Source organism: Anguilla rostrata, chromosome 3 (genome assembly GCF_018555375.3).
Source record: "Anguilla rostrata isolate EN2019 chromosome 3, ASM1855537v3, whole genome shotgun sequence".
Taxonomy (NCBI): Eukaryota; Metazoa; Chordata; class Actinopteri; order Anguilliformes; family Anguillidae; genus Anguilla; species Anguilla rostrata.
In genome coordinates, this window is record NC_057935.1 from 70,901,821 (window position 1) to 70,914,592 (window position 12,772).

Consider the following 12,772-nt stretch of genomic DNA (forward strand, 5'->3'; position numbering starts at 1 on the left):
CTTTTTGCATAGCATTCACACTGCGTCCATTTATACAGCTGGATATACACTGAAGCAATGCAGGTTAAGTACCTTCGCTCAAGGGTACAACGGCAGCGTCCTAGCCGGGAATCGAACCCGTGACCTTTAGGTTACAAGACCGGGCTCCTTACCCATTATACTACGCCACCGCCCAAACTGGGCGTGTGCCCTGCGCTGCTAACTGCAGTCAGAACTCTGATCCAGTCGGCAGTTGGGGCTGGTAGCAGCGCTTGCCGGATCTCGGCTAATCGCCACAGCCCTTCGGGGCGTCCGGCAACCGGTCGCCGGGGGCGACGCCCACTCAGAGAGCAGGGGGCCGGGGCGAGCCCTCGCCATTGGCTCAGACCGGAGGCGCCGCTGCGGAGCGGCCGGATCCCCGGTTGCCGCCGGACGGTTTTTTTTTTCTGGGGCGTCGCCAGCCAACCGCCAACCGCCAACCGCCGCGGCCACGGGAGGACCCCGCGAAGTGACCGCCATGGCGTGGCACGCCCCCGCGCGCCTGGTCAACAACAGGCAATCAGGGCCCCTGGTCACTGTCGGGGGGGAGTGGCCGGGCGGTCAGACCCCACATCCTGTGCCGAAGGATTCTGGTCACTCCGACTGTTATTTGTGTTCCTTTTGACTTTTCGGTTCTCTCTCTTTCTTTCTCTCTCACTCTCTCCTTCCCTCCCTCTCTGCCTGTCTGTCTCTCTCTACCTCTCTCTCTCTCTCTCACACCCTCTGGATCTCTCTGTCCACCTCACTCTCTCTCTACCTCTCTCTCACTCTCTCTCCTCTCTATGCCTCTCCTTCCCTCTTTTCCTCCGTCTCCACTCTAAATCCCTCCGATCCCTTTGTTTACTTGGGTGTGGAGAGTTCTCAATGGTCACTAAGCGCTCTCGCTCTCTCTCTCCTTTAATGACACGTTACTGTGAATGCCAGCGAGGACTTGGGGGCAGGGGCAGTACGACAGGGGCAGTCTGGCAGGGGCAGTACGACAGGGGCAGTCTGGCAGGGGCAGTACGCAGGGGAGGTCTGGCAGGGGCAGTACGGCAGGGGCAGTATTGCAGCGGCAGTACGGCAGGGGCAGTCTGGCAGGGGCAGTATGGAAGGGGCAGTATGGCAGGGGCAGTATTCTGGCAGGGGCAGTACAGCAGGGGCAGTCTGGCAGGGGCAGTATGGCAGGGGCAGTATTGCAGTGGCAGTACGGCAGGGGCAGTCTGGAAGGGGCAGTATGGCAGGGGGCAGTATTCTGGCAGGGGCAGTACAGCAGGGGCAGTATGGCAGGGGCAGTATTCTGGCAGGGGCAGTACAGCAGGGGCAGTGTGGCAGGGGAAGTATGTTTCACTCAGAGGCCAGCAGGGCAAAAGCAGGACCTAACTACCCCACCCCTGCGGCAGAACACACTCCTAATAAAGCTCACACTTTATCTGCCTCATAAGCACTTTTATAAGCAAAGGGTCTCGGACTCAGTTTGAGTTTAACTACTCGAATCTTTTGGCTTTTATCTGCAAATCTTATAAGCGAAGAGCAATGCATTGTCATCTGAGATCATTGTGGGTCACACACACACACACACACACACACACACACACACACACACACACACAAAAACACACCCTTTGGACACTGTTTTTTTTTTTGACACACTTACACTGGGTTGTAAAAACCAAGCCCAAAAGCCTCCTATACTTACAGAGGTAATTGCTGGTGCTTATTTTATATGGACATATATTTTTATTTGTCTATAATTTGGCCGCCCTTTGGCTCCGTTGCGGTGGCGCGAGGGACACGGGAGTCAGCAGAAACGTCCCGGCTCCGAGAGGGCTTTGCCCCATTGTTAACCTTAACCTGGATACACCTTCCAGCCGTCCCACAGAGAGCCCGGTACCCCTGTACCTCACAGACCCTGAACCCAGAGCCTGCCGTCCCACAGAGAGCCAGTACCCCTGTACCCCACAGACCCTGAGCCCAGAGCCATCGCACCCATGACCAGGGTCACGTCCCAAAGTCAGCCTTCATCATTTTGGGATCAACAGGGACAGCTAACCCGTACAGGTGAGAGATCATGTGATCAATAGATCATGTGATTTTTTTTCATTGGAATTTTCATCACTAATAATTGTACGTATCCAATCACGACCATACGGCTAATAAAACAGTCAATACTGACCACTGAACACAAGTTCTCCCCCTCCAATCCTCCCTCCCTCTTTCCCTGCATCCCTCTCTACCTCTATGCATCCATCCCTCCTTCCCTCTTTTCCTCACTCCCCCCATCCATCCCTTCAGCAGAGTGAGAGAGGACCCTTACACCATCAGGCTGGTGTTCTGCCACAGGGTCCTGTATCACGCTAAGCTGTGCTAGCGGGTGCGAGGCTTGCAGTCAGCTGACTCAGTCTGGCCAGAGGCTGGAGGAGATGATTACTGTGTGAATCCCAGCTTCTTCTCTCCACATGCTTCTCTGAGAGATGATGGTGTGAAAGGGGATGCTGTTAAGTGGCAAAGCAGCATTTCACACAACTGGGTTCGTCCAGCAAAGCCCCCCTTCCACCAGCCCCCCCCCCCCACACACACACACCAGGGTTCATTCTCAAATAGCTCTCTCATTTTTGTTTTATCCCCCTCTCTCTCCTCACCGAATACTAACTTCAAGTTCACAGCGTAGTGCGAGAACATCTCTCTCTCTCTCTCTCTCTCTCTCTCTCTCTATTTTCTCAGTGGGTGGGTGGAGGTGGGGGGGGGGCCTTATGATTCAGACCCAGAGTGCACCTGGGCTCAGGCTGAAGCCTGGCGCTCCTGTGCTGAAGCTGAACAGCAGGCCAGGAGCTCGGGCCCCAGCCAGGAGCGCGTGGAGCCGACGGTCGATGCGAGAGTCGCTGGAATGTGTGCGCGTGGTCAGACCCCCAGCCCCCGCACCCCCCGGCGTGAGCGCTGTGTCGTGAGGGTGTGTGTGCTCGCCCGCCCGCCCTGTGTTTAGTCTGGGGGGCAGAACGCAGTGGTTTGGTGAGCGGTGACCAGACCCCCCCGCCCCCCCCCACCCCACCCCAGCCTGTGGCTCAGATCTCCCTGTCTGCTGTAAACAACACTGCTGACAGAGCCATCACAGGACTTCCCCAAACCTCTCCCTCTCTCCTTCTCTCTCTCCTTCCCTTTCTCCTCTCCCTCTCTCCTTCTCCCTCTTATTCCCTCGCTCACCTTCTCCCTTTCTCCTTCCCTCTCTCTTCCCCTCGTCCCTCTCTTCTTCTTCCTCTCTCACTGTCTCCATCTTTCTTTCCCCCTCTCTCTCTCCTGCCCCTCTCTCCTTCCCCCTCTCACCTTATCCCTCTCTCTTTCCCCTTCTCTCCTTCCCACTCTCTTCTCTTCTTCTCCCTCTCTACAGGCCCTTCCGAGGCTGTTTTCACACTCTACTATGCTTGCAACTGCATACACACTCACACACACATAAGCGTACTCACTCTCTCTCACACTCACACACATACACACACACATACGCATACATTACACATCCTCTCTCTCTCTCACACACACAGACACATACACACATACACATACATTACACACCCTCTCTCTCTCTCACACACACACACACACACACACACACGCACACACACACACACACACACACACGCAGTCTCGCACAGCACGTTTCTTCACAGCGGGGTGCCCAGGTGCTGTTAAAAGGACGCTGGGGGTCCAAACAGAGCTGCAGCTGGGAGAAAGTGTGAGTCTCACGGAGGTACGAAGCGCTGCTTCACGCCGGTGCAAGGCACAGCTGGCAGGCTCTTTACCTAGCTTTTACTGCCCTCTGTTGGTTCGAATGGGAACAACACCCTGACACACACTTTGAGCCAGACATGATCACACAGCTCCAGGCATTTTCTGTCTCTTTGTAAACATGAGGGAGACAAACTCTCCAGTGAACACAGCTCACCTGTGGTGCTTCAGTCTATACTGCAGCACTACCTCACTTACACTACACACCTGCACAATCTGTCACAGGTCCAGCAGTATCTCTCCATTGCCAAAGAAGCATCCACAGTCATAACCACAACCAGTAGCGAGAGTTAGTTCCTTATTGCCGTGATCCTGTAAAGCCCAATAAAACATCGCCCGTTTCTCATATTACACATTTCTCATAATTTATTGCTGGGTGTTCTCCACCGAGACAGTAAACCCAAAAGCACACTCAGTAACTTTTCTATAAATATCGAAACGGCCATGTTGTGGTCACGGCAGTCAGTTGTGGGTTGTGTATGGAGCAGTGGACAGGGTGTAAGATTTTAAGGGTCTTAAAATGATTCCACGGAACAGGACTATCTGATCAACACTCAATGCTGAAGCAAAAAACAAACATACTGCACTGCATTCAAAAGCTAGAACAGAACACACAGCAGTGACACTGACAGCAATGGACATACTGCACTAAGACTCAGAGCTAGAGCAAGGCACACACTATACTAACACTCAACAGCAGGGTAGAAGACATGTTGCACTGCACCAAAACTCAAAGCAACACCGAAACCCATTCTGTGCTGCTGCAACGCTCACAGTTACAACAAAAGGCAGATACACTATGCTGCGACTGCAAGGACAGCCAATGGCTGACTGATAAGACCCAAGTCAGCACTGAGAAATTTTTGCTTACATATCACTATGAGGTAAAGGGAGAAAAAAACTCTGCACAATTACTACCATAAAAGTTAAAAAAAAACTAAAACGAAAACACACCACCTTCAGCGTACATGGACCTGGCTCACAGACGTGCGTTATTCCCACAGACTGAGGTCACGCAGCACAGACTCGCGGTGGGGGTGGGTAAAAATCAGCTCATTTCCTCCCTGTCCCACAATGCACTGGGCTGCTCAAATGTGCAAATCACCACGCTGTTTGATCCGTGGAGGCCCGTGGACTGGGTTCGACCTCAGCTCAGCAAACCTCTTCGCCCGTTAGGTCCTGTACCTCATATCTCACAGCAGTCCCGGTCTAATAACCGGGGGGAGCTTTTTCGGCATAACTGGGGGGTGTGGTGGAGGGGGTGAGCGGTGGGGGGGGGGAAGGCTTCGCACATTCTTGTCTTCATGGCGCACAGAGGATAATTATTGATGCTGCGGATGCTGAATGCTCACTCATGATGCTGTATTATTTTGGAAGTCGCTCTGGGCAAAAGCGTTTGGCCTCTGTCCGTCTGTCTCCGTATGTCCGTCTGTCTGTTTCCACCGGTCTGTCCATCCATATGTCTGTGGCCCCCAACATTTGCATGCGCGTGCATGTGTGTGCATTCACCTGTATGCATGTGCGTGTGTACATGAAAATGAGCGTGAGTATAGGTGTGTGTGTGTGTGTGTGTGTGTGTGAATGTCCTCAGGTGAGGCTCTCTCCCCATGTACAAATGTCGGCACCGCCCCCCCCCCCCCCATACACACACGTCCGTTCATGAGTGCATTGGGTGGACTGTGCATTAGTGCATCAGCACTGCACTGACAAGCCACACGAACCCGGGGAGAGCTAAGGGGAGAGAACTGCTGGGGGAGAGAGAGAGAGAGAGAAGAGAGAGAGAGAGAGAGAGAGAGAGAATGCCCATGAATAAATGGAATCATTGTGGGAAGAACAGGGGGGGGAGAGAGAGAACTAGTCAGTGGGTGGGGAAGGAGAGAAGAGGGGAGGGAAGGGATGGGGGGGGTACGAAGAGAAGGAGTAAGAAAAACATGTGTTATTTATTTCCTGGGTAAACAGAGAGAAATGCAGACATAATCAATAGGAAACTCGAGATGGTAAATAGGCCCTTTAATAGCCTAAACACTCGACGCTATAGTTACACAGGCTCGTGAGCGGCGGTTGGGCAGAGCCGCCAGCCTTTGTTTACCAATAAAGGGTCATGATGGTAAGATAAACACGAAGGAGACACAGGCGGGCGGGAAGAGGGAGGAGGCACCGAGGCCCCCGGCTTTCATCTTCTATTTAATGTACAGATTTCGACAGAGACGGCACGGCACGAGGCCCCGTGTCAGAAAGCATCAGAGTAACGCGCGCGGCTAGACCGCTCAGCCTTTCCCCGAAAAAAAAAACCGTAGCGGAGAGAAGGTACCTCATGTTAAAAGATTCCCAATCGTTACGGACAGTCGCATTTAATTTCAGCGCTATCGTACTAATACAATCTCCGAAGACAAAATTAATCTAACGAAAGCGAATCGTCCTTAATTCCGAAAATTTAGAGTTGCGTTTTTTCCCCATGTTGCTCCCACAACATTATGAGTTTGGCGGCGACTGAAATTAATTTTTAAACAAGTTCTGCAAGTACTGAAACAAAAAAAAGGGTACATTACGTTTGTTATTTAGCACAAAGCACTAAGCGCCTTGCAGTTAGACTGAAATAGGCACACAGTTTAAAAAAATAAAAAATAAAAATATTTGAAGACAAAATGTTCCTGACAGCATAATGAATGTAGTCAATAGATGTTAATGTTCTGGAGTGATTATGGAAGAAGTCAGACTTCCGGATAATTTGGCAACGGAGACGAAGAGGCGGAAGTGAGGAATTCCATTATTGACTTCCCGGCAGAAATCGCCGCGGTGAACAGTTATGTCGGAGGTTGCTATATAAATAAATAAAAACTACAGAAATTAGCCCTTTTGAATGAGACTACAAAGTCAGAGAGGAGGAAGAAGTGGCCGGAAGCAGTCAAAAGGGCATAATGGATGCGTACCAGTGTCAACAGAGGCAAAGTTAGCGAGGGTATTTAACCGTTGTCCTGTTAATTATAGTTACAGCAACCATAACGAAGTTGACATTAATTACTTATGTAGCAAGAATATCACTGGTTCTTTCTCTGACCAACGGCCCAACTATGTGCTTACAGTCTTTATGGATATTTTGAATTCCAAATAATTTCTATTGTGTCACCTTACCTTTCCAAAAGACTGTCAAAATGCTTATGAAACATCCTTACTAAATACTACTTATTTAAATTCATTTTTTCTCTATTGAAGTGAGTAGAGCAGCTGCCCCTTCCTCTGTCCCTGCTAAAGTGATTCTATGGCATCAAATATAATTCTTCCACACTGGTCTCTGTTGATTTAATTTTATGACGTTCATTATTCTTACGCTGTTGTTCTTCGATCACACCTTCCCACACACAGTTACAGTGTTCCGGAACAACGCTCACACTGTTCTAGAAGACGCCAGTCATAAAGTTAGCATTCTAGAACACACTGGCGGTACATTTGGAATTCTAGAACACTGGCTTGAGGACTTCAGTCAAAGGCTTCTTTCTGCCTTGCAGGTGCCTGTCAAAATCTGATAGACCCAGTGTCATTGAAGGGATAAGGCACCTAGCTCTGGGATGGCTTATCTTGAGGCTTTGAAACCGAGTATGCAAGTTCTGTGCAAACCAAAACGCCGGTCTGAGCGAACTCCATTAATTCATTGTGTGCTTAGCATGCAGGCTTACTAATGTTATACTTGTGTTATTGGAGCCATTTCATTTTAATGTGTATAAATTTACGTATATATTTAAATCTGAGTGTATGTGTTTGGTGTGTCCAAAGCATTTACCCGGGATTCATTTTCATATATTTATAATAATTTAATATTGTGTACACATTTTAATAATAAGGTAAAGCGCTTTTTTTTCTTTCTGAAAACAGCCTTAAGTGCAGTTTAATAAGTAGTGTTGCACAATATCTCCCTAATTCCAGCTCCTTGCTACAGGCCCAATGATGGCTGTGACACGAGGCAAGGGGTGGGGGGTGGGGGGGGGTGAGGGGGTGGGAGAGGGAGAGAGACAGAGAGAGAGAGGAGACAGAGAGAGGAAGAGAGGGAGAGGGAGGGAGAAAGAAAGGGGGGAGAGAGAGAGACACAGAGGGAGGGAGAGAGAGGAAGCAAGGGAGAGAGGGGGAAAGCAGGAGACAGGGAGAGAGATGGAGGGAGAGAGAGAGAGGAAAAGGACAAGAGAGAGAGAGGGGAAAGCAGAGAGAAGGAAGAGAGGAGGAGAGAGAGAGGAGAGGAGAGCACGAGAGGGAGAGGAGAGGGAGGGAGAGAGAGGAGAGAGAGAGGATGAGGGAGAGGAGGAGAGAGAGGGATGGAGGAGAGGGAGGGAGAGAGGAGAGGGAGGAGAGGGAGGGAGAGCGGAGAGGAGAGGAGAGAGGGAGGGATTGAGGGAGAGCAGGAGGGAGAGAGAGAGAGAGGGAGGGGGAGAGAGAGAGAGGGAGGGAACGACAGGCCAGAGGACAGTGGTCTGGGCGCAGCCGGCCGCTCCCCTCTAAATGCATGTCCTCTGGAATTGTTTTCTGAAACCATTAATTGCCGGTATTGTCCTTTTTTCTGAAAGGCTATTTTTCTCCTGAAGGAATGCAGGCTCCGTAAAAAAAAAATAAAAAAAAACAGCCACGTTTTTGAAAAGGAGAAAAAAAAAATGATAGTTTTGAAAAGTAATTACAGGGCCGAGCCTAACCGATATTTAACATTACAGTCAACCGCACGGACAGCCCCTGTCTCCTCCGCCTGTCTGTTGGCGGGTGCTGGCGGGGATCGCGTGTCTGTCTCCGGCTGCCAGTGTCCCCGATCTGGCCGGTACCTGCGTCCTCGTGGGGTGTCGCTGCAGGTCGGGGTTGTTCTGGTCCGGCTGTCTGTTTGGGTCGGACCCCGCAGACGGGACGCACTCGCGTTGTCCCCGTCTGACAGCCGTGAGGAACGTCGCGCCTCCTGTCAACGTGTCAGTCCGTCATTTATCCGGCGTCCGTCCGTCAACCGCCATTGTTGAGCGTTTACTGCCCCCTGGTGTCTGGTTTGCGCTGGTGCACTGTGGCCAGAGGGGGGTTTGACCTTCCGGACCATGCAGCTGGATATCTGAACCTGTCGCACAGAAATGCGTTCGACTGAAATAAAGGTGTTGTGTAAGTACCATAGAGTTCACATAAGAAAGGACTGAAGAAGAATCTCAAACAAGTTTACATGCCATCGACTTGATGGAAAACACCCAAATTGCCAATAAATGGATACTCCCATAGCTGTCCCTGCATATAACTATATAAGATGGATGTCAACAACTATTGTAAAATTGCATTCAACTCCACTCTGCAGTGCCAACTGCACATGGCGCCATCTGGTGGCCAGTATGCACATTGCAGGCTGTCAGCTGCAGGAGCAGAGGCCAAAGGCCAGACTTCGGTGTGGCGGAGTGCGTGTACCCGCCAGTGCCCCACGGGCTGGCAGGGGGACGGCCCATGGCCAGGAACAGGGGCACAGAGGGCAGGCTTACGGCTGAGATTTCCCGGATGGCAGTTGGGTTTGCCCGGCGGGTCTGCTGAGCGTGCCCAGTGCTGGGCGAGAAAGCGCTTTCCCCCTCTCTCTCTCGACGGCCGGACGTCCTTCTGTCTGTTCTGCTGCCTGCCACCCCCGCCTCCCATCACCCCCCCCTCCTCTCTGTCCATACAGCACCCCCGCCCCATCACCCCGCCCCTCCTCTCTGTCACATACAGCACCCCCCGCCCTCTCATCACCCATCCCCTCCCTCTCTGTCACATACAGCCCCCTCCTCCCTGCCTGCCCACCCCCCCCCCCATCACCCCGTCCCCTCCCTCTCAGTCACATACAGCACCCCTCCCTGCCTGCCACCCCCGCCCCATCACCCCCGCCCCCCTCCCTCTCTGTCACATACAGCATCCCCCCCCCCCTGCCTGCCACCCCCCACCCCCCGCCTGGCACAACTGCCTGTAAAGCAAACACTTTAAATAAAAAGAAAAAAAAATGAAACCATGAAAGAAAATGAAATGCCAGCAAACAGTTTGGCTGGATGTAGAAAATGTTTGTATTCGTTCTTTGCAAATCGGCATTAGAAGGACCCTAAATTTAGTGTGTGCTCAGAACGTCCACCCACACGCTTTCACATCGGCTCATGTTGCATATTTGTTTCTATAAACAGACATGAACAATAATACGGTAATGGGATGGTAAACTGAAAATCTTTTTTTTCCCTTCCCTGTCAAAGGCCCTGGCTGCCCGTCACGAGTAAACTGTCGAGCCGACTGATAAAAGGACGAGAACACTTCTCACGTGTTTGTATAAAGGGATTTCTGTCCTAGAACACAGGCCCGAGTTCCATCCGCTTTATTTTGTCTCCGGTCGGTTTCGCAGTCACGCGGGGAGACGGTCACATGCGCCCGCCTGCCTCCAGCGAGTGCATGGTCCGCGCGCTCGACCGTGCGACCTCACACGCGCAAACAAACGCGCGCACGCACGCACACACACGCGTAAACAAACGCGCGCACGCACGCACACACACACACGAGCAAACAAACGCGCGCACGCACGCACACACACGCAAACAAACGCGCGCACACACGCACACACACACGCGCGCAAACAAACGCGCGCACGCGCACACACACACACACACGCAAACAAACGCACGCACACACACACACGCGCAAACAAACGCGCACACGCACGCACACACACACACGCGCAAACAAACGCACGCAGGCATACACTGGCGGGCGCGTGCGGTACACAGACGCGCATAAACAGTCGCAAAAACGCTGGCACAAACACTGGTGCCCAGTCAAAACATTCACACACTTTGATGAAAGCTCTGGGCTCTGTTCAGTGTAACCCGCCTGCTCTCTCTCTCTCTCTCTCTCTCTCTCTCTCTCTCACACACACTCTATGTGAACGCAGAGCAAAGCTATTAATTACACTGCAGCAGTTTCTCATTAATAACTTGAAAGGGTGTTGAGCGAGCGGGGGGGCGGGGGGGTGTCGCTGTCTGCTCCTACATGGTTATGTGTAATTGGGGTGATCTGTCATGGAGCAGCGGAGGAAAGGAAGTTTGCAATCAGTCCTGCTGCTGGGGCATTAGACTGTCTGTCTGTCTCTCCGTTTGCCTGTCTGTCTGTCTCTCTCTCTCTCTCGCCCTGTCTGTCTTTCTGTCTCTTAGTCTGTCTCCCTGTCTGTCTGTCTGTCTGTCTGCATGTCTCTCTGTCAGCACAAATGGTGTGTCCATGAGCATATAGGTATATCAATGCATCCACCCTCAATCCAGGATATGTGTGTGTGCGTGTCCCTGAGTCTGCATCCATGTGTGTGTCTGTCCCTGTCTCTGTGTCCGTGTGTGTGTGTGTGTGTGTGTCGGTCACACAAGCCGCTCCACAGACAGCAGCCTCTACACGTTAATCAGAAGCGGAGGAGAAAGACGCTGCAGAGGGAATAATGCCCGGGCTCCTCCGCTTTCAGAGCGGTGTATAATTGCAGAGCCGCTTGGCGAATTCCTGTGTCAATCCGTCTCCCCTCGCCTGTCTACCTATCTATTACCTTCCTCCCCGGCCCGGCGCTTAAAACTCTGCTCTGCCTCTTAGAGGGGGGGGGGGGAGGGGGGGGGGCTTAATGAGGAGAAATGGATCTAAAGATTAACGGGCGAGAAATCAGTCTGCAGTCTTCGGCACAGCGGGAAAATGCACACACTCGCTCTGTGTGTGTGTGTGTGTGTGTAAGGGTGAGTGTGTAAGGGTGTGTGTGTGTGTGTGAGTGTGTGAGGGAGAGTGTGTGTGTGTGTGTGTGTGTGTGCATGTGTGTGTGAAGGTGTGTGCGTGTGCATGAGTGTGTGTGTGAGAGTGAGGGTGTGTGAGCGCGTATGTGTTTGTGTATGTGTGTTTGCAAATATGTGTGTGTTTTCATGTCTGTGTGTGTTTATGCTTCTTATTGTCTTTTCTTTGAGGTTATTTTGTCCCCACAACAAACGCCTTTTCTTCAGACAAGGGGACATTTGCACTGAAGCCCTTTTCCAGTCAGTGGTGACCCGTTAGTCATAAAGGCCCCAGACACTGCAGTGTCATCTCCCCTGAGTACCAGCAAACATGGCACCCGCCTCCCTTCTGTGGTAGTCGCTCCATTTTTACTACATACAGCAAATTCAGGAAAATGAAAACCTACTGCTGTACTAAGATTCCCCACCAACTTCCCCCCTCCCCCCCCTTTTTTTTTTTTATGTGGACCAAAAATATTCCCAGAAAGCAGTTGCACCGGATATGACGTCACATTCCTTTCTGAGGAGCCAGGAAGGTCACCTGAGAGAGCTGCTGCTGTGGACCAAGGGGTTCACAGCTACATTATACAAATATCCATACCGCCCCCGCCCCCCCCCCCAAACTATGGCAGTTATATTTGGGGTGTCACACAGTCCAGATGCCCCCCTGTCAGGGGCTCAAATGAATTGCTGTTTATATTTGCCCCCCCCCAGTTTAATGAATTAGCGGCTGCCTCGCAGTGTCAAAGCCGGCTCAAATAGAACAGACACCCCCCACCCCCAGACCCCCCTGCCCCCCAGCCGGTCAGGTGGGACACGGTGATTGCTTCCTCTGGGACAGGGGACCCAGGGACGCCTGACGCCCCTTTGAGGATTCCCCGCAGTTTTTGGGCCCCGGCCAGACCCGGCCTGTGTGGCGGGGTGCATTATTCAGGAATTGGCACTTTGTTTAAACAATATCAAAATACATATACATCCACTGGGCCTGCTCTGGAACTCCAGACCCAGAGCATGGAGCCTGCTTCATGGGGCTCTCTCTCTCTCTCTCTCTCTCTCTCTCTCTCCCACATCCTCTCCCTCTCCCCCCCTCTCTCCCTCTCTCTCTCTCTCTCTCTCTCCCTCTCCCATCCTCTCTCTCTCTCTCTCTCCCCTCTCCCTCTCTCTCTCTCTCTCTCTCTCTCCCCCTCTCTCCTCTCTCTCTCTCCTCCTCTCTCCTCCTCTCTCACTCACTCTCTCTCTCTCTCTCTCGC